Below are 21666 nucleotides of genomic sequence, written 5' to 3' on the forward strand. Positions count from 1 at the left end.
CTCTCCAGCCCACCCATGCCCCCTGGATGGTATCCCCTCCCTCCAACATGCCCACACTACATAGCGTGATCCACCAAGTTGCTGAACATGTACTCAACCCCTCAGACTATGTATCACCACCAAAGATGTTAAATAGTGCTGGTTCCAATACTAACCCCTGAGGGATACCACTCGTCACCGGACATTAAGCCACTGACCACAGCTCTTTGTGATCATTCAGCCAATTCTTTACCCACCAAATGGTACATCCATGAAATCCACATATCTCCATCTTTAAGACAAAGGTGGTAAGTGGGATGAAATGAATGATTTAGATTAGGACGGTAAGAAACATCACTTCTAGTTTTATGTATATCTGCCTCATATCCAAAACCTTCTTCTCACACACAAATCATTCTCACTTGCTCCTGCTGCTGTCACAGAGAGGACAGGAGGCACCAAAACAGTGCAACAGTGGGAACGATGCAACATGTTCTGTCACTTGAAAGCACTGTATTACAGCTAAGCAAGGCAAAACAACATGCCCTCTAACACAGACAATTAGAAGCCCGTTGAAATAGAGGCCAAGTAGAAGTGACTCAGGCACATACAAGGGAGTTTTTCATCACTCATTACTGAAGGAGGGGGTAAAGTTGGTTCTAAGAAATTTTCTAATGGTGCATTGAGGATAACATTTGAAAACAACTTCAGGAACATGGATTCCTGCCGAGCACTGAGTTCTCAACAACAGTTAAGATTTATTATATTGATTTTTTTTTTTCCAACAGAAAATACAAGCTATAACAATGTGTTTCCTTACCTGTTTTACTGGACCACTGCTGTACAAAAACCAAAAATGCTTTCACAACAACTTTTAAAAGATCTTTTAGGATCAAACAAATGTATTATTGAAGTGATCACAGAACTGTAAGGGTTGAAAGGGACCTCTGGAGATCATAAGTCCAAACTCCAACAGCAGTTCCCTACAGCAAGTGGCACAGGAAAGCATCCAGGTGGGTTCTGAGTATCGGAGAGAAAGGGAACACACAACCTTACTGGGCAACCAGTTCCAGTGTTCCCTCACCCTCACAGTAAAGGTCTTCCAGCTGGTGTCCAGTGTCCCCTGTCTTGTCACTGGGCACCTCTGAAAAGAGCCTGCCCTGTCCTCTTGACACTCAACCTGCAGATATTTGTAAGCATCCATGAGCTTCCCTCTCATGCTTTTCTTACCTACGCTCCTCCAATGCTAGTAACAGGAATCAAACACTGGATTATGTGATGTTGAGAATTCCAGAGCACTTAAATCTCATTACTAATTTTGATATATTGATGAGAACATCAGAGCATTTAGCTCCCTTTTATTCTTTTTAGTTAAAACAACAACAAAAACCACCACTTTCCTTCACAGAATCATCAGTAATTTTCCTTGGTGGGATGGAGTACGAATAAGAAGTTCAGACAAAAAGCACTCTCATCAAGGAGATGATGATTACATGGCTTGTTAAATATGCATTTTCTCACCTCAAAGATATTTCACTGGAACAGTGTGAGCGAAGAGGAAGAAGCTATGGACTCTTGGCAGCACGTACAAGCTGCCATTACTGTGATGAAACACCAAACCACAAGCAGCTCCCAGCTCAAGCCGTTCTTATGTGTCCGAAGCGTGTTCCTTCAAATGTTCTAGCTTAAAAAGCCAAAAGAAGTAATTTTAAGAATCATCCTCTAAATCAGCTTTCACCTCTTCGTACATATATTACAATTGCATTGCCATGGTTCTGGACTAGCAGTTTGGCTGCTTTTTATTTCCCCCCTCATTCTCCTGTCCCATTCACTAAACTGTTCCCGTAATCTAGTCTGAGAAAGGAAATCTCCACTTTCCCTTCCTGTGAAGCACCAAATACATACACAGCTTGTTTTCATGGTCTCCTGACCTACAGGGGTTTAATATTAAGAACTTCTGAGCAAAACAGGTGAGCACAATAGGAAAAGCTAAAGAGACACTTGGCCTCAGGGACTCTCCTTATGCCTTCATGAGACACAACATCCTTCCACATGTACAGCTCTATAGATTTTCTTCTGAGGAAAGGGAAGAAAGGAAAGGTGTACAGGATGCCCTGGAAGAGCTCCCACTAATGAATAAAGGTTTTTCCGACAGAATACATCACTACTGCTGTCCCACACAGCCTGTTGTCTTAAACAGCTGCAAAAAATGAAACTGAGCTCTGTCAAGTTGTTTTTGAGATCAGATCAGGACCAAAATTGTATCAGAACCACAGACATTTATATATGAACAATGACAATGAAAACTGCTGTTTCTTTTTACATACAAGAAGCAACTACACATAGGAAGAACAATAAAAGGCTTCAGTAATTTAAAAACCTGTTTAAATGTGAAGTGCTTTTGCAAACTACCCCCCCATGCAGTTTTCTTTCAGTTTGTTCCTGCTGACTTATACAGACAAAAGAAGATTCCTCTGTCACTTTCACCAGAAAACACCTTGAAAAACTGTGCTTTTAGGTTCAGACCATATTTTAGTCACCATGGGCTTTGTCTTCTCTGAAGTTTAAAAAGATGATATCAATAGATCCTCTGACCAAGTGTTCAAGGGAGGCTACCAGGTTTGCCCACTCAGTCAACAGTAGTTTGTTTGGAATGATGTTCCAAAAAGTGGTCCTGTTTGAAAATACCCGCACGTGGATATCTAACATCCCCCACCACTGGGCTATTGACCCTTCTTTCCATTTAATAATTTTGTTTCCTGAAAGAAAACTGTGCATTAACCGTAAAATCTTGGCGTTCATTTAAATGAAATGGACAAACATAATACTACACCATGAACAGCTAAGTGAAGCACGTTACAAACACCACCAAATTCCATCAACCAACCTTGTTTTTCTATATAGTCGCATGTATTCAAAGACTACCTTAGGTGCCCCTGGACTGTTATGCAGATGCACGCTGGGCAAGTATCACCACAACCACCAGGACTTCTCTTTGCCAGTTCCCTTTACAAAAAAAAAGCCCATAAATTTAGAAAAGCAACCTGCAGATTATAAAGCATACACTGGACGGAAAGATTCCCTGCACACAACAGTTCGCCTGCCATCCTCCAGTACTCCTAAGAACATAATTTATTTCTAATGCCACAAGTATCTCAACTGTTACGTATGTAATGCACTAGCAATAGGACACCAGTCCTTACCAAAAGACTATTCAGTACCACCAGTTGTTATAGCAGTAACACTCAAACCCATTCACTAGATTATTCCCCCCCAGTTCAGAAACAGTATCGTCTGTCTGCAGGCAAATTACTTATAACTCAAAAGAGTAAACAGCAACCAAACTGGTTTGGCTCTTCTAGAATTTCTCTAGTTTATCTGGGGACTTTCCGAGCACATGTCTAACTTACAAGAACTTGGCCCTCCAACAACTACTTACCATTATTTCTACATTCAAAGACAAGAGTACAAAAACAGGACTGTAAAAACCAAACACGGTAACAAGTTTTTGCTCAGGGTTCCTACCTGGTTGAGCAAACTGTTAAATATCTCACATCTGGAATATCTGAACTCCAAAACAAGCTGAGGATTTATACTTCACATGTGGAGATGCACAAACATGCTTACATAGAAAGCGAGCTGCACATCTACCTAATCCTGTATGGAAAACTCTCTCCACCTCTGAAAGGGGAACTAAGTAAGCATTATCACAGCTGAGGAAATTGCCACTTCCTCCAAGTACTGAAAAGTTACCTATGACATAATAACTGTAAGTTAACACAGCGAATATTGCTCCAGTTATATTTCATGTTGCTGTTGGTTTAGTTTTGGTCTGTTTTCTTTGTTTGTTTTCGTTTAGGTTTCAGTATAATTTCTCTACAAAATAAGCCCAGTCTTCATGGAGACTGAAGAAATTCAACCATGAAACTCTCAGTATTATAGACCTGCACTGCTTATGAGCAAAATAGGTATATTTCCAATGGAAGAGTAAGCAACGTTCCTCATTCCAGGCCTTTCATTCAGTCACTTACAGCTTTAGAGAAAGCAAGCAGCTAGATACAAAAGAACTAATATGTGTTCATACAAATCAAAGATGCTAGCAGTAGATCTGAACTGAATTAATCTGTGCACGGAATTTTACTTCTAGCATTTAAGTTTTGTTTTCTGACAAATGAATCATTTAGAAATTAAATCATTTCATTTGTTTCATTGGGGAGACCACATGGCTTTTCAAAATAGTAGAGGGTTTTGTAAATAATACAGCATATCTGAACTCTGGAGGAGGTGTGAGAAGTATCAGGTTTGCATGGCAATTGCCTTCTATCAGACTTTCACATCTACCATACCAGTGTGCATTCATTTCTCTTTCTCCCATAAGAAGAAATTAGTCATGCAGTGGTCAAGCTAGAAGACAGCTACCCTCACCTGTGTAAAAGGCACCAGCTGGCACTTCAGGGAATGAGTTCTACAGAAGTCTGTATCCCAACAGAAACGTAAACCACCACTAAACTGAAAACTTGAGTTAGAAGCCACAAAATCATAACAAATACACTCAGTACCCTTCTGTCAATACCAGTCTTTTGCAACCATCAAAAACCACCTGCTAAAATAAAGCCTCCTACTTCCCCACAGCTATTCCCTCACGCAATGCACCTCTGATTAATAACCAGGTTTCTTCTGAAGTAAATTCCTTACTTCCAATCTTTGTCCACAGGATGAGAAGAAAGGTTATAAAAAAGTGGGCATCCGTCCCTATGGAGACCAGACTACAATGCTTCATCACTCAGCCGATACAGCATAACACCAAATATCCACTCTTGCAAAATCCACGTAATACCAGGCAGGGAAAAAAAAAAAGCTACCTACTTGTCTCAAATCAGCCCAAACTATGGACTTAAAAGGAATCACGAAGGATATGAGTCATGGGGAAAATTTCAGGGAAATTTCACATGAAAAGGAAAGCCACAAGCAATTTCGTAGAATTTTCCATGCTCACTGCCCTCCCCCCACACCCCACTTTTTTTCCCTCCTCCTTCCCAGAGGCTTGATGGCAGGGGATAGGCCTTGAAATGCTTTCATTTATCCCGCTGCTAAAGAGAGTGAAATAGAAAATAGACCACGTTATGCTCTGATGTTCTGAAGATTTGTGGGCTGCATCTTTTCACTCAAGGAATTAAAAAAAAAATAAGAATAACACAAAGAAAACCCCATAACGTTTCACAAACTGGCAGTGACAAGCATTCAAAAACCATGATTCAGATTGCCAAAATTCTAAACACATTAAATAACCATTCTACTTTCAGTTTCCAGACACACTGTTGAGAAATGAATGTCCAGTTTGCATATGTATTCTTTCTCATCCTACATAAGTGGGCAGGTGAAAAATTCCCAGGCACGTTCTTCTTGCAGCTGTGTTTCCAATCAGCTGTAAAGCAAACATGTCGAAGTCCCAATAAGGTCATTTGGAATTGATGTCAGTTCACTCCCTGGAACTTTGAGTCAGCCTTCTCCCTTTGCTCCTGCTTTCAGCTGGGACAGAATCATCATCTTCAGATCATCTGGTATGATGCTATGTTTTGGTTCAAGGACAAAAATAATGTTGATAACACACCAACGTTTAGAGTTGCTTGCTAAGCAGAGCTGTACAGAGCCAAGGCCATTCAGAGCACAGGACCCAAGCTGGGAGGGAACAGAAGTAGTACAGCTGACTTAGACTGGCCATAGGTATATTCCATACTGTATGACATCAAGTAGAAGGTGTTTTGAAGGGGATGGGAGTTCATCTGGCTCTCTTCTACTGCTTGGGGGCTAGTTGGGCATTGGTCAGAGGGTGGGGAGCAATTCCTTGTGCATCACATGCTATATATACATATGTATATACTCGTCATAATCATCATCCTTTCCTTTTTCTCTTAGCAAATTCTTCTATCAACCCACGAGTTCTACTTTTTTTCTTCTTCTTCCCCAGTTCTCTCTCCCATCCCATTGAGACTGGGGAGTTGGGGAGGGGGAGAAGTGAGCAAATGACAGTGTGGTGCTGAGCCACTTCCTGGGTTAAACACAGAGAAACCAAAAACTTAGGGGAAAAAAAATATATATATCCCTAGATGTAAACAGAGGTCCAAAGCATCCCTTCTACCAACAGGCTTTATTCAAGCAAATTAGCCTCTTTCTGCTGTCAATATCTTATGTCATCACTTAATTAGAGAAAGAGAAAAAGCAAACTGCTTTACTGTTCCAGGTCAGCACAGCTTTTTTTTTAGAGAGCACAGCACATTGGAACTTCTCAGAACACCAAGTCACAGTGCTCTGCTTGATACAATTCCCTGCTTACACACTTTCAGCATCTGCAGCTTCTAAACATCCAGTTAGATTCGGTCTGGATTCTGAATAGGGTTGCATTTCTGAATAAAGTTTAACACAAAGAGAGTTTGTAGGGTAATTTGTCTGAATGTGTTCAGAACAAGAAAAACTGAGTTCTCATGCAAAACATCTGTTTCCAGTAGGCTCACAAAAGGATTCTGCTACTAAAATGATATCATGTTTGTCTCTAGAACAAGCATGTTTTCCAAAGGCCTTCCACTGAGACTGTCCATGGATTTGAACCAGATTTTTAGCTTTTGCTCTCTTCAAAAATAATAATAATAAAAACCCAAACACTGTTTAAGAAATCTAAATAGAAGCAGCAGCACAGAAATTGAGAAGATCTTTTTTGACAGACAATGGTCCTCAGATTCCAGACTGTCTCAGTTTGGGTGGCTGCTCCCACTGGTTTGGGAATTCCAGTCTGAAAATCAGTGAGCTTCTCAAAAAATATCTCAAGGAGGTTGCAAGTCCCACCGTGACTTACATGTTTTACATGGGAGAAATGGTCTCATGGAATCAATTACTGACTCTTTGGATGTGTTGTGGCATATTTCATATCCAGTCACTGCATTATACAGCTCAGACGTGTAGATCAGACTTAAATGGGAGATCTGGTTACACAGAACAGGGAAAAGGATGAGGTACTGTGAGTGCCTTCTTTGCCTCAGTCTTTACCAGAAAGACAAGCCTTCAGGGTGCACAGGTCTCAGAGAGCAAGCTGAAAGGCTGCAGCACGGAAGATGCACCCTTGATGGAGAAGATGAGGTTAGGGAATACTTACGCAAGCTGGGCATTTGTAAGCCCATGGGCTCTGATGAGATGCACCCACAAGTGCTGAGGGAGTTGGCAGATAGGATAGCAAGGCAACCTATAATCTTTGATCAACCATGGCAACTGAGAGAATTGCCCGAAGATGAGAGAAAAGCAAAGGTCACTCCTATTTTTACAAATGGGTAAGGAGGACCTAGGGAACAACAGATAGGTCAGCCTCTCCTCAAACCGTAGGAAGATGAAGGGGCAGCTAATCCTAGACACGATTTCCGGGCACAAGCTGATGGACAAGAAAATCATCAGGAGTAGTCAGCATGGTTTCAGTGGGGGGAAGTCACGCTGGACCAACTGGGTAATCTTCTACAATAAAAGTGACCAGCTTGATGGAGCTGGAAAGCAGCCCTGCAGAAAAGGAGCTCCGAGTTTTGAGAGCACCAAAACTGAAAATGAGCCAGCTGTGCCCTTGCCACAAGGGAGCCTAACAGTATCCTACTCCACATAAAGCAAAATTATTGACAGCAGGTGCAGGGAGGTGGTCCTTCTCCTGTGTTACCAGTACTGCTGCACCTGGGGCAGTGTCCAGTTGTGGGCTTCCCAGTACAAGAGAGACACGGACATACTGGAGAGAGTTCAATGAAGGGCAGTGAAAGTGATGACAGGACTGGAGCATCTTCCCTGTGAGGAAAGGCTGAGAAAGTTGCAACTCTGTAACCTAGAAAAGAGATGGCTTGGGGGAATCTCATCCGTGTCTATAAATACCTTAAGGAAGGGTGCAAAGGGTACGGAGCAAGGCTCTTTTCAGTAGTGCCCAAACAAGACAAGAAGCAATGACTTGTTGATATAAAATGCCTTTGGAAAAAAAAAATAATCCTCTCTCTAAACTCTCCTAATTGTGAATTCAGTGCAACTCCAAGAACGTAAGCTAAAAACAAAAACAGGAATGACCTGTAGAAAACAGCAACACATTCGAATTGACACAGTGAAGCTGCACTCCCAGAGTCAGCTGCCCTTGTGACTGCCATTAATGGTTGCCACACACATCTGGGTTAGAAGAAACCCAAACAGCTATTTTGTAGTTGCAGAACACGTCCAAATTATTGCTCCAAAAATCTGCTTGCTGCCCCTCTGGCTATTGTTCAGCCTTGGTTTCTGGTCCTACTCCTCAGCAGTGCCCTTGGACCTTCAGCCGTATCAACTCTTCCTGCCTGCATACCTTCTGCTCTCAGCCCTGTCTCTGGTCTGCTACTCAACACCACCTCCTACATCTCACTCCACACCACGTCCAGTCACTCCAGCTTCTTACTTCTGCTCGTGTCACTGAAGCCAGAGGAGGAACAAGCAGGTGTAGTTCACAGGCTCTCTAGACAGAGGCTCCTGGAGCATGTATATCTCTGTTTTCCAGTTCTTCATCACAGCATTTCATCCCAATCTGTTCTAAACTACAGGGTCTATTCATTCATGCCCCAATTAAGGCTCCTCTCAATCAATTAGAAGAAAAGCACCAAGCAGCTAACTGATGCTCTAGCAGCAAAAGTAATGGATGAGCATCAAAGAGCAAGCACATGCCCTAAGACTTCCTGCAGCCTTAATAGTGAGATCAAGCATGTGTCCTTCACTGCTCTTGTTCCCTGGCATTTTTGTCATTGCACCTACTGTGAGTTAAATCAGATCTGAAAAAGAGTCTGGTTTGTTTTAAGGATTCCTTGGGAAACTTTGTTGTTATTCTGGGATGGGGAAGGAGAGCAACATTTACACAAAACCTGGCAAGAAGTGGCAACACCCTCTTTTCATTTGTTATTTTGGCCCCCACTGCTGATATTTGTGGATTTTTATTCTGGAAAAAGGATAAAGATGAGGAATTGTCTGAGGGAGTGTTCGCTGGGCTTCCTGCCCTCACTAAATTGGAAGATTGCCCAGGCTAAAGAAATGACAGATTCCGTAAATCCTGATCTAATCTGTGTTTAACAGAATAACATTTATGGAGAATGAATATTTAGAGTCTTGACCTAAGATACCTTGTATCTTGTATATGATGCTGAAAAAAAATTACCAGTGGAAGGGACACAAAAACTGGTATGTTTATTCTCAGTCTGTTGACATTAATCTTTAACCATAAAATACATTCTTATATCCTTCCCAACATTACTCATTCGTTAACAGATGGATCTTGTTTTCCATAAGAACAAAGGGATTATGTCTGCTTAAGCAGCATACTTTGAAGCCTTTTTCGCTGTTGCTGAGCATCCAAATCTATAAACGTAAGTGACTGACAGCAGGCAGACAACTTGCCCATTCTGCCAACAAAGGTACAAATCCCACCCAGTTTCACTCAGCTATCACTAATAAACAGGTAGGAAGAAGTGTGGAGAAACCCGTGTTGTTAGCTGCGAACAGCACCTCAGATTATGTCCAACAACTTAAAGGCTCCAAGGAACAAACTATTAAAGAAGAGGAAAGTAATAAGGAAAATATTAGCTCTTACTACCAGGATTGGATAGTTGTAATAGAGCAAGGGGTGCTCTTGAGAAGCAGCCTCTCCAAGCCAGGCAGATCTTGTTGAGCTTGCCAGCAGCTCAACGTGCCAACTAAGATTTAATCATCCTTGAACTGTTGGAAGAAGCTTCCAACCAAAAACACACAAATAAGAAATGCAACTATCAATCATTATTTTATACAAGAACAACGTATATACTATGATTCACTCGCACTCAGTTTGACTAAATATACCACTGCTTTTAAGCAGAAAATGCATGCAATAATTTAAAACTAGAAATATATGGATGTGACGTACTGACTATGTGATTTTCTCCTCGTTTGAATACACTTATTTTACCTTTCATAGGATCATAGAATAGCCTGGGTTGAAAAGGACCACGATGATCATTTGTTTCAGCACCACTGTCATGGGCAGGGTCGCCAACCCCAGGACCAGGCTGCCCACAGAAAGTGTTTTTGTAGGTGCTTACCAATGTTGCTGCTCCATTCTTTTTCATTCATGCTTGCTTTACTTACTTTAGTAAACAAAAGAAAAGAAGACTACTGCCAAATACGTTTCTAGAGCCTTATACAAAATAGGACTGCATCACTACCGCAATGAGCATGCTGATGTGAAATGTAGGTGCCATTGTAACCGAAGAAAAGCAAATGGCAAAGAAGATGACAATGAGACGTATGGAAGAAAATACCTAAATAAACCCTTTATAATGAAAGAAACCAGTACTAAAAGTCTTCTAAAAATGTCAGCTGGAGGAACTCAATAAAGGTCAGGACACTTTGAAAAGGAGAAGAGAGAAGATTTTCTGTATTTACATTCTTTTGTTCCATAATTCAGTACAATGTATTCTAGGTTATTTAATCTAAGGTGTGACCTTTAATGCCAATATTCACTGTTCATTATCCAAGAAGACCCAATTTTTGCCTGAGGAAGCCAAACTTGTTGGTGTGTAAGTTGTCTAAATGTGCATCTTGCAGGATGCTTATTGACGTCAGCCTTCAAACTCATTACTTAGATGCCAGAACTTAACCATCATAATTAATTTTCACTATTCTTGCATAAATCAATACAAACAACAGCTGGGGAATGACTTTACAAAGCCTGCAACGTTACTGATCCCAACACTAACAAATGAAAACAGGTGAGGAAAGTGCTTTTGTGCCAACAGAAATCTTTCATTTAACCACAGAAGCGTGTTGAGACAGTCAGATAAAACACACAGACAGGTTTTGAAGTCGCTGAATCTACAGGCACAACAAAATAGTGAAAACAAGTGAGCAGATCAAAATGGGGAGCATCTGTCATCACAAAAAGGTCGTGTAGATTTCCTTCAACTAATGGAAAGTCATGCTTTCATAGCTTTTAGAACTGTCACTCCCAAAACGAAAGCAAAATCAGGGCCGATCAACTGTTTCTGATACCACACATGCTCCTGAAACCTCTTTTTTCTGTTGGCGGTGGTTTAATAACCACATTTTCCTGTGTTTAAAGCGCTTCTGTCCTTTCTTACAGTGCAAAACCATTACACAAACAAGAGTACATAGCAAGTGCTTTTCTTTCCTTCCTCCCCCAGGAAGGAAAATTATTTCCTCTGGCAGCCCAGTTACAACACACAGAAACTGCTCTAACAGCACCAGGTTTAAAAACACCACTTTGGTTCTCAATTCACGCCCTTCCTAAGACGTAAAAGAGGAAAGGAATCTTCTTCCAAAACAACATCCCTTTGCAGCTTATTTTAAGCTCAGTATTTAACTCCTCCAAAGTGGATGAAAGCTTTAAAGGAATTAAAGTTAGCTTTTATTTTAGTGAATCACCTTCCCTCAAGAAGCACCTGTGGGTGATCTCAAATCAATAAAGCTTGTATATCATGCACAAAGTCACCCACAGCTTGCATGAAGGATACAATATGGCAAAGAAAATGAGATGTTACTTCACAGAATTATAGTGTTTGGAAGGGACATTTAAGAGACTGAGTCCAATCCCCCCGCTAAAGCAGTTCCATACAGTAGGTCACAGTTAATCATCCAGACAGGTCTCGAATACCTTCATAGAAGATGACTCCACAGCTTCTCTGGGCAGCCTGTTCCAGTGCTCCAGCACTCTGACAGTGAAGAATTTCTTCCTTGTTTCAGCATGGAACTTCCCATGGTTCGGTTTCTACTCATTGCCCCTTGTTTTACTGTTGCTCACCACCGAAAAGAGCCTACCCCATCAACTTGACTCCCTCACTTCAGATGTTTATAAACTGTGACGAGATCCACTCTCAGCCTTCTCTTCTCCAGACTGAAGAGTCTCACGTCTCTCAGCCTTTCCTCATAAGGAAGATGCTCCAGGCCCTTTATCATCTTCGTGACCCTCCACTGCACTCTTTCTAGGAGATCCCTGTCTTTTTTGAGCTGGGGAGCCCAGAATTGTACACAGTACTCCATGTGAGGCCACACCAGGGCACAGCAGAGGGGGGAGGATCACGTCCCTTGACTTGCTGCCTATGCTCTTTTTTAATGCATCCTAGGACAGCACCAGCCTTGGCCACAAGGGCACACTGCTGGCTCATGGCCAACCTGTTGTCCACCAGAACCCCCAAGATCCTTCTCCACAGCGCTCTTCCCCATCAGGTCATCCCCTAACCTGCACTGATGCATGCAGTTATTCCTCCCCACGTGCAAGACACTACACTTGCACTTGCTGAATTTCATGAGATTTCTCTCTGCCCAATTCTACAGCCTGTCCAGGCAGCACGGCCTTCTGGTACAGCTGCCACTCCTCCCAGTTTCATATCATCAGCAAACTTGCTGCGAGTGGACTCTATTCCTTCATCCAGGTCAACGATGAAGATGACGATCAAGACTGGGCATCAAGGACCATTTGATGACATCACTTCTTCAGATGTCAACATGTTTAATAACTAACATGGCAAAGAAGAAAGCGATCAGTGGTGACAAAGCAAGAAATTAAGCAGAGAAAGTTACTCTAGTAAACTCAGCATATACGTCCTGGTGTTGTTAAAGGCTTTAGTTAAGCAGCTGCTACAAATTTCAACCTGTACACTGCAAAGACATTCAAGCCACTCTGAATCTCAAAAAAATATTCCTCTAGGTAATATGCTGGCAAACCAGCAACACTGCAGGTTATGGGAATGGCAAAGCTTTAACAAGCCTTAATGCATCGAACAAAGAAAAAACTTGTAAAACTAGCTTTGCACATAATACAGTCTATTAAAAAAAGCTCTTGCAGAAAGTAACAGAACACAGTGAAGGTGTACAGATTAATGGCTTATGAGTGAAACAGGTGGAATCTTAGATGTTATATGGGAAGTAAGAAATCTAAAGTGATCTAAAACCTCTGACACCACCACTGCAAGCCTTCCGTACTGCTAACAGATTCTAAGCTTCCAGTCATGTTTGACTGTTTTAGTCACTGAGAAAAAATGCAATATTTCCTGATGCTTCACTGAAATTCTTCAACCCATCTATAACAAAAATAAATTACAATCCCTTTTAGAAAGAATGCCCTAAAAGAATTCCCTTATAGTTGTTCAGGAACAGCAAACATTTAAAATACTTTAAATTTTCTGGCTGCAATTCAGAACAACGCATCTGGGAATCATCTATCAATTGTCCCATAACACTTAATGTAGATGAATCATTTCTCTTTACAACTTTCCATCTGCAGATTCTCAGATAAAGACATCAAGCACATATATGGAAAATTACATCAAGATAGATCATAACTAACCCTTTTAAACTAAAAGTAGGTTTTGCTGTACTGTAAGTCTTAAGAACCAAATCTTGAATTCCAATTACTTCAATATGGCTGCTAGATGCTCTATTAAAGAAGAGCATCTACAACTCGCAGCGTTGGTAATGTTATACACTTCGATCATTTATTTTAATCAATGCTTACTGTGCAGGACAAAGAACAAATTTACTCTTCAATGATGTTTTTTTTTTTGTTCTGAAGCTCTTTAAAAGTGCATAGAAGAGTATTATTATTCATTAGCAAGGAATTTAAGAGAAACTGCAAGTTGTAATCATCTATACGTGTAAAGATGATTACTGTGTCCTTGGCCAACAGCCGAAGGAAAGATTCAACTCGCTATCAATAAGGTAAGCTGGAATGAAGCTAAAAATCCCAACTTCATACCTCACTCATCTCACACACCTCTCACACCACACATCTCCAAGTTACCCAACTGTAGAGATATCTGCTAGTTCATCAAATAAGCTCTGTCTTGTTCTAAATACCCTAAAAGACTAAGCTGTATTTAGATCAAGTAAATCCAAGTATATTTTCACAGTATAAACTTCATTGTGAAAGCCGACAAAGTTTGGGTGGATCACTAATTAAACAGTAAAAGCCTATCAATGCATAGAGGTTCAGTACTGATTTCCCAATGGAAAAGCATCTCAACCAACATTCTTTATCCTGACTGCAGAGGCATCAGACTGAAACTGAAAATACCTTTTTCCTAGATAGCCAATGCAATTTTGACATGGAATTTTACAAAGAATTCAAAATATTAGTTGATAGATTAGAAAAGCTGTTTTCCTATTACTTCTCCTTGGAAAACCAACCACATGCCCAGTCATGCACATACAAAACTATTCCACAGAAAACCTGCCACATCCAAAGCACACTGTTTGAGACCAGTTAACAGGGATAAATTATTACCTTCATTTTCATTTCTCACAGTATAGTGTTAAAATTAGCCTAAACTACTAAAATCTTAAGACAGAAAAAAGAAAAGGCTATTTTTCTCCCTCTATACTATGCTCAAGGTATTACAATCTGAATGTGTTACATGTCAGCATTTTCTTCACAATGGATTATGTTTTTGCAACTCGAGATCCATAGCACAGAGCATACAAATTGTGTGTGCCTGACCTGGAACGTTCGTGGTTTAATTTTTCAGAGTGTTTGTCACTGTGCACAAATTTAAGGGTACTATTAGCTTCAGCTGTAAAAGCTTTATGTGGCTCATTTTATAGGAGTCCAATTTGGAAATCTTAGCATTCAATACAAGGATCACAATTAGCATTGCTACTAAAAATAGCTAAGAGTCTTGTTTATCAAGTAAAAAGCAAAATCCAATTCTTAAGAGTGGCATTTAACTAAAAAGAACTTGCAGGTGATCATCATCAATCGCTTACTCAATTCAATATACAACATCAAGCACATACAACTAGTAAAATGGGTTCTATAGATCATATGCTTTTAGATGCTTAAGGCATTCCTAGAACACAAGCCATTCTCAACAGTAAGTTTATAAAGCAGAAAGAAAGGTAACATGTTGATGGAGGTTAGGGACAGTTGATTTGAATGAGGAGATGTCAAAAAAACAGTAGTCAATATATCATTTAGCACCCGTGTTTTGTTGATATCGTAAGGCAGACTAAATTTACATATCTAACGCAAAGAGAATTGGTCATACCAACCAGCTACTCACCTCCAAGAGCACTGTAACTTGAGAAATTTCATTTCATTTTTTTCAAGGGATGGAAGAAAGCATTTTGTTCTTCCTGGATTGCCAGCAAATTATTATAATGAAAAAGTTGAACACCTTCAACAGAGAAAGACTGACCATTTCCACGTGCAATATTTATGCTTTTCGAAAAATCAGAACACTTAATTAGGTCACATAACCATAACACCTAAGCATCCTCTCCAAAGTCTCCATATAAATAAATGACTGAAGCATGATCTGAAGAGGTAACAGGCGTAAGTTGTTCTGCATTTATTACTTTTGAAAGGGAAAATCTGTTATCAACAGATCAATGAGAATAAGAACAAAGCTTTGGGTTTAATTACCACTTACAATTCAAGCCATTACAGTAAGTCTGTGTATTCACTGTACAACTCCTTAAAGCCAGCAGGCTACCCTGGATTAAAGAGTAAATCCTATCCTATTTAATATTCCACATGCCTGATTCAGGTTTCTTTTACACGTGCTTCACCGTTTCCCTCTGGAAAAGCAAAACAATGCCTCCTACTGCTATTAACTGCTCATAAAAGAACACTTCTAAATAAAAACTTAATATGATAATTCTGAAATGCAGCCTATTTTCTTTTTCATATGCATTATGTCCATTAAGGAGTATCAATGAAAGCAAACTCTTAGAATTTGAAGATTATAATGATAAGCATGATGACTCTAAACCTTTATTCCCCTCCTATGTTAGTTAAATTTTAGTTAGAAAACTTCTTTATTCTACCTTAGGGAACGACTTACCTACCTAAGGGAACTTTGGTCTGAAAAAATAAACGTGGCTTTTAAAAAGAGATTTAGTTTAGAATAGGCACATATGGAACTTCCCTAACTCGATTCCAGAGCAAAAATAGTTGAAAATGTTTTAATTAATCCACTTTTCCTTGACAAATAGTTCCTTCAGAATGTTTCTAATATAACTCAACATTGGCTGCATCTTTCCTGACAGCTGGTATTTCCTTAACAGAGAATGTCTCAAATGGCTTATGTATAACATTCCTTCTAAAATTCATTTCCTTTCTGTGTAAGACGTTAATACAGCAGGAAAAAAAGCAGGAATGTTTCATGCCATGTGGGATCTAACAGTTCTGGAGTTTTGCTTTGAATTAGCCCAATAACTTTTTCTTGGTAGAAATATTATTAATGTGGCTGTAGCTTAACATTTGGAAAAAGGAGAAATACTTGCCCACAACTTCGCTTCTTTCCAGATTGCATTCCAACATGAACTTCATTTTTATGTTCTAGCTCTTCAGTACATGCCCAGTGGAAGTCTGACAGTATCTCAGAGGAAAGAGGTAAGAATGAAACATTCGTCTTGTTCAGAAACAAGAGACTGATAGTTCCATATCAAATGGTTTCCTAACCAGAAAAGGAAGATCTCAATGACACCGCTCTAAACATGAAAATCATTCAAGACACTGAAATGAGAAGAAAAGTACACCACAGTCTTTCTCAAGAGAAGGACAGACATTACAGTCTGACAAAATTAGATGCAACTCCCATGGGTGGGCCACTCCTCTATATTAACAACAGATCCGCTGTCCTTAAGAGCTGGGAGACTCACAAGAGTTGCATGCAGAAGAACTAAGGTCTCACATGCACAGACCCCTGGAAATGTTCCTTACAGGATATTGCATGCAAACAGAGGCATTCAGTCTCAAGTCAGTGCCTACACCATTGAAAGGCTGTAAAAACTTAGCTGAATGCCTGTCACTGCTGCAGCTCTCCAGAAGTCTTTAACTGATTAAGAAATACGTCCTGATAATTTCCCTCCTCCATCGTACTATGAAGCCATACATTACTATAAGTCACAGTACTACTCTGACAGATCAGATCATTTTCAGTACTGCACAAAGTTTTCATTCTTCAGTATTCTGCAGCCTACACAAACTGATGCACAGTGGTATTTTTGCAGCTACTCTCCATTTGAGGGGGGTATCTCCGAGCCAACGTGTCCTTTTGTGATTATCTCTGTCAAAAACTGCACACGAAGAATGCTGAAATTCAGTTACCAGAAAGTTTCCCCAGAAGTTAAGCTTTGCTTATCTTACATTTATGAATTGGCACATCTCTAAACTTCAGCAACAGCCCGTCCAAAATATGCTCTCTTCAACTAGTTCTATATTTCAAGTTACAGTGAGAGAGGATGGATGCAGGAAACATTCTCTTTCTTTCTAACAGGCAAACTCACATTAGCACCCTGCTCACAAAAGTAATACCTTTAGTTCTGAAAGCAAGATTAATTCTGCATGCCTCAGCACTCATATCAAAGCCATGGATGAGACCCGCAATGCTAGTCTGCTTAACTGAATTTATGGATGCCTTCTGCAAAGCTAAAGCAAGAAGAAAAGGCCAAACTTACCACTTCTCTCTGCCACTGCCTACACGTAAAAAGGCCAAGTATCTGAACACTTTGGGGGCCACAGGAAACAAAGGAATCGCTGAATAGCTTAGAGCTTTTATTCTTATGAAAGTATTTGCTACAGCCACTTCAGAGGCATAATGCCCTTACACAAGGGCAAGGGTTGGCAAAGCTGTGAAGGCACAGAGAGAGGACGGGCCCTAAGGAAATCATGCTAACATGTGACTGATGCAGGCAAAGCTTACTAAATCCTCTAAACTCTTCATAATGTTTCTTTCATTGATTCAAAATAACTGCTATTAGTGTACTTTCAGACATGTTTTACCACACCAGGGGCTGTGTCTCACATGGTGTTGCTCTGCAGCAGACCAGCCTACTGCAATTGCTTTAACAAGAAGAGAATTTTATTTATTTGTCCTGTAGGGAAGAGATAATATAAATACTGCCAAAATCTAAATGAGATATATTATTTACTTAAAGCACCGACTTAAATTTGGGGTGGTTTTCTTGCTTGTTAGAGTCAACAGTGCTCAACACGTAGTGCTGTATCAATGGAGAGGTGCAAAACCAACTGCTTCTCAACATTTAAGAAAGAGACCAAGATCCTTCCTTCAGAGTAGCACCGAGATACACAGAGTACAACAGCCTGCAACGTAACAGAAGCTGAAAAACTTTCCAGTGAACAAAGTGACACAAATGACTACCCTAAGTCAATCATGGAAATGGTGATCTCAAAGGTACAACCATACGCGACAAAATAATTATGTATTCACTTCGTAACGTACAGCAGACCAATGCAAACACTGGAAATAGTGGAAACTGACGGGGTTTTATTTAAAACTTGGTATTTGAGTGAGAAAATTTAAACCTGATGTTCCCAATAAAAGAACCCATTTCTCTGAGAAAAGCCGTAACTGGGAGACACTGTCACTTCCAATGGGCAGAAACTGATAGATGAGTCTGCACAACACTTTCTGTGAATCACAGTGACACGTGAGGATTTTTCTAAGGAAGCTACAGAGCAAAACCCATCCACCTCCTGCAGAAAGCACACACTGCAGCGAGTCTGAGCTTTTTTTCTATTTTCTTGTCCTAAAGCAGTCCATCCCAAACTGCAGAAAGACCAAATGCTCCCAGAACACTACACTCCATCTTCCCACTTATTTAAGAGAGATTAAACCAGTTCAAACCACCCTCTTTCCAAATATGAGGTATCAATTTCCAGAACATTGTTTCCACTGTCTAACGATGGATTACACGTAAGAAGCTCTGTGGCGATATATTCACTTGTTGCAAAGACAAACCTGGGCAAGAAACCTTGGAAGAAATGCCTAAAACTGTTTTCTCTTTAAAGCAAATCACTGCTCAAGTTGACAGATTTACTGATGTCCTCACAATGAAGAGGGAAATGTGAAAGAAAGGTCCTGTCAAGGCAGGACACTACAAGGAAACGACTCACCTTACTTCACCATGCTCCATGCAACTGCTCAACGTGAACTCTGGGTAACAGCCCTGGTTATGAGAAAAGCCATGGAGTGAAATCCAAAAATACTTATTCCACTTAAGTTTCATAGGATTCAGTGGAACAGTACAAGCTGCAGTCATAAATAAATATGATAAAGCTGCTATTGCTTACTATTGCTGTAATACTACCAGCTTTCTCAAAAAGCACATTCATTACATTCCAGTAGAGCGTAAATTGCAGTAACATAAGTGATGTGACAGCAAATGGAATTAACCATCTGAACAAACCTACACCTATTCTAAAATTAACTATTAGGAAACAGAAGCAAACTGAAGCCCATCAAGTGAAACATCTGAAAAACTACGTTTTACACTTCCATGTCCAAACCCGGACATTATTTCACTTCTAAATCATTCTCATCGAAGGAACAGTGGGTCAAAGTTAAACGGCAAGTCTCAGAAAAGCACACTGCATTCCCTACAGTAGACATCCATGCTACTCACATCTCCCTCTCACGACATTTGCCTTCGCCATTCTCTGTGAGAGCACATCACCCTGAGTGCAAGCACTAACAAGGGTCAATCTGAAAAGATGGCTGCTGGCAGATGAATGCCCTTCATCTCCGTACACACCTCCTCCTCGACATCCCCCATATCGCTTTCTTAAACTAAACTTGGGTAAACACAAGGGGTATAAGGTTGGCAACAGGTTTTTGTTTTAAATACTTCTCGAGAGATTGGACCTACCAAATTTCTAGCAGCAATTCATGGAGCTGTAATAACCACCTGAGAGTCAATTTTGGCAGCAGGCTCTTCCTGTACGTACTCAGAAACAGAAGCAGTGTTGAGTACTTCCCACACAAAGCTCAACATCTGCTACAGAGCCATTTACACCTTCAACACACCACCAGAACATGGTAGTGGCACCTTGGCTAAGGAGGTACAAGACAACCCATCCCCAAAACAACACCTGCATTTTCCTTTGTTCTGATGTCTTAACTTGGCTGTGTGTTGAGTAGAATTTACAATGCATTTCCGAACAGCTACCTTTCAACCTTCAGAAACACAGCATGAAGTGCTTTCAGTGGTATTTATTACATAAAGAGTGGTAGTACCGAGTCACGTTTAGGCAGTATATAAATGTTAAGTTATAAAAACACTTCAAAAGCATTAATCAGCTTAAAAACATTCATTGCCGCACACATCTCTCCACATATGTTCAATCACATTAGGAGAACACGTCTTTTGAAATATGGCTCCAGCTAATTTTAAGCATGGTTGGAAAAGTTTGGCCTACGCTGATTAAAACCTATATTTAAATGAAAGGAAAGTTTAACCACAGAAACTGTGCTTAGTTTAGAAAAATAAGCATATCACTGCCAAAGCGCCGTCCTAAGTTTAGATTGCTGTCTAACTAAAACATTACAAGAACCTAAAATGGATTTTTAAGTGCTTCAAGATGAAACACCCATTGTGTAATTTGCAAGATATCCAATTATCTGCTGAATTCAAACTCGTAATGCTGATGCTTGATCTGAACAAACGCAGCCTGTAGATTGTTGCTTGTGAGGAAAACGAGCCAATCGATGTTAAAAATCAATAACAGCACTAGATTAAGAGGAACCATAATGAAACCTAAGAGCAAAATTACCAAGTGATGTGGAATTAATTACTCAGACATAAAGAATAGTGTTTGAGGGGAGGGGAAGGAGCGTTTCGAATCTTCATCTACTGCTTCTGTCTCTCTGAGAGCTCAACAAAGTGAATAAAGGCTTCTCAGGCTTTCCCCACTTTTAAAACTGCATCAATGCCATATGAAGTGTTTCATGCAAACTCCCACATGTAGCAGGACAGTAATGTTTTCACCTCTGAATACCAGGAAGGGTCTTCCTAACATGTCTGAACGATCACACGGCATACTTTCTTTACCTTCCAATTATATTTGTATCTGGGTGAAATTGTTATCATACCATCCACACAAGAAGTTAAAGAAAATAATAAAAAACCAACACTAACCTCAGATCTGTATGCTTATTTTATGTACAATCACAACTGCAAGTACCTTCAACAGTTATCTAAATCTTGATCTGTGACAACCATTGCTAGACTGATTCTCAATCAAGATTCCAGGAGATGAAAGTAACTCCACGCCTACTTAAAACCCATCAGGACTGCATGTACACATCACAACATGCACTGCTTACTATTGTTTCTGTATGGATTAGCAAGAGAAATGAAGCGTTTGGTTTTATTGCTTGTTTTCCTGTAGAAGCCTGGGCGTTCTGTTACTTTTTGACTCCTGTAGTTACAACCACCTCAGCTGCGCCACTGACTTGGGGAAGGAGCACAAAACAGTTCATGAGCACAGCTGGGGACACAGCAGTTTGTAGGGCACTGCCACAATTCAAAGAGCAATTTTTATAAGAAATTAGAACAGCTTCCAGAAAAGTTAAATTCCTTTCTACAAGCAAGGCCTGGTAAGCCATCTAACTGGTAGGCTTCATATAAGTGCACATAGCAGGAGGGTTGAAACCAGATGATCCTTACGGTGCTTTTCAACCCAGGCCATTCTAGGATTCCATTCTATGATATAGAGTCATCAAGCAGTCTATTCATTTAGTGCTAGAGCAAATAGATATACATTTATTTTCATAATGAAGAACAGTTAACGCCTTAACAAGAGCACAAATGCTATGAGCTCAAAGCTCTCAAGATTATGCTGTACCACTGAGAATCACTGGAACT

The 21666-nt window shown here is 40.2% G+C and overlaps 1 protein-coding gene across 23 annotated transcripts in view; it reads right to left on the bottom strand.

Annotated features, from left to right (window-relative positions):
• Positions 1–21666, bottom strand: part of LCLAT1 (lysocardiolipin acyltransferase 1) — a 176031-nt gene that overhangs the window by 81646 nt on the left and 72719 nt on the right. For 8 of the 23 annotated variants that reach the window (XM_015278084.4, XM_046938745.1, XM_046938739.1 and 5 more), the window contains one exon: positions 1501–1663. The exons of 14 other annotated variants lie outside the window; for them this stretch is intronic. The gene's annotated coding sequence lies outside the window, so the exon portion shown is untranslated. Of the gene's footprint in view, positions 1–1500; positions 1664–2866; positions 2986–4674; positions 19836–21666 lie in introns of those variants that run through there. One more of the 23 variants, XM_046938749.1, reaches the window with a different exon arrangement.

The sequence above is a fragment of the Gallus gallus genome, chromosome 3 (genome assembly GCF_016699485.2).
Source record: "Gallus gallus isolate bGalGal1 chromosome 3, bGalGal1.mat.broiler.GRCg7b, whole genome shotgun sequence".
NCBI classification, from domain to species: domain Eukaryota; kingdom Metazoa; phylum Chordata; class Aves; order Galliformes; family Phasianidae; genus Gallus; species Gallus gallus.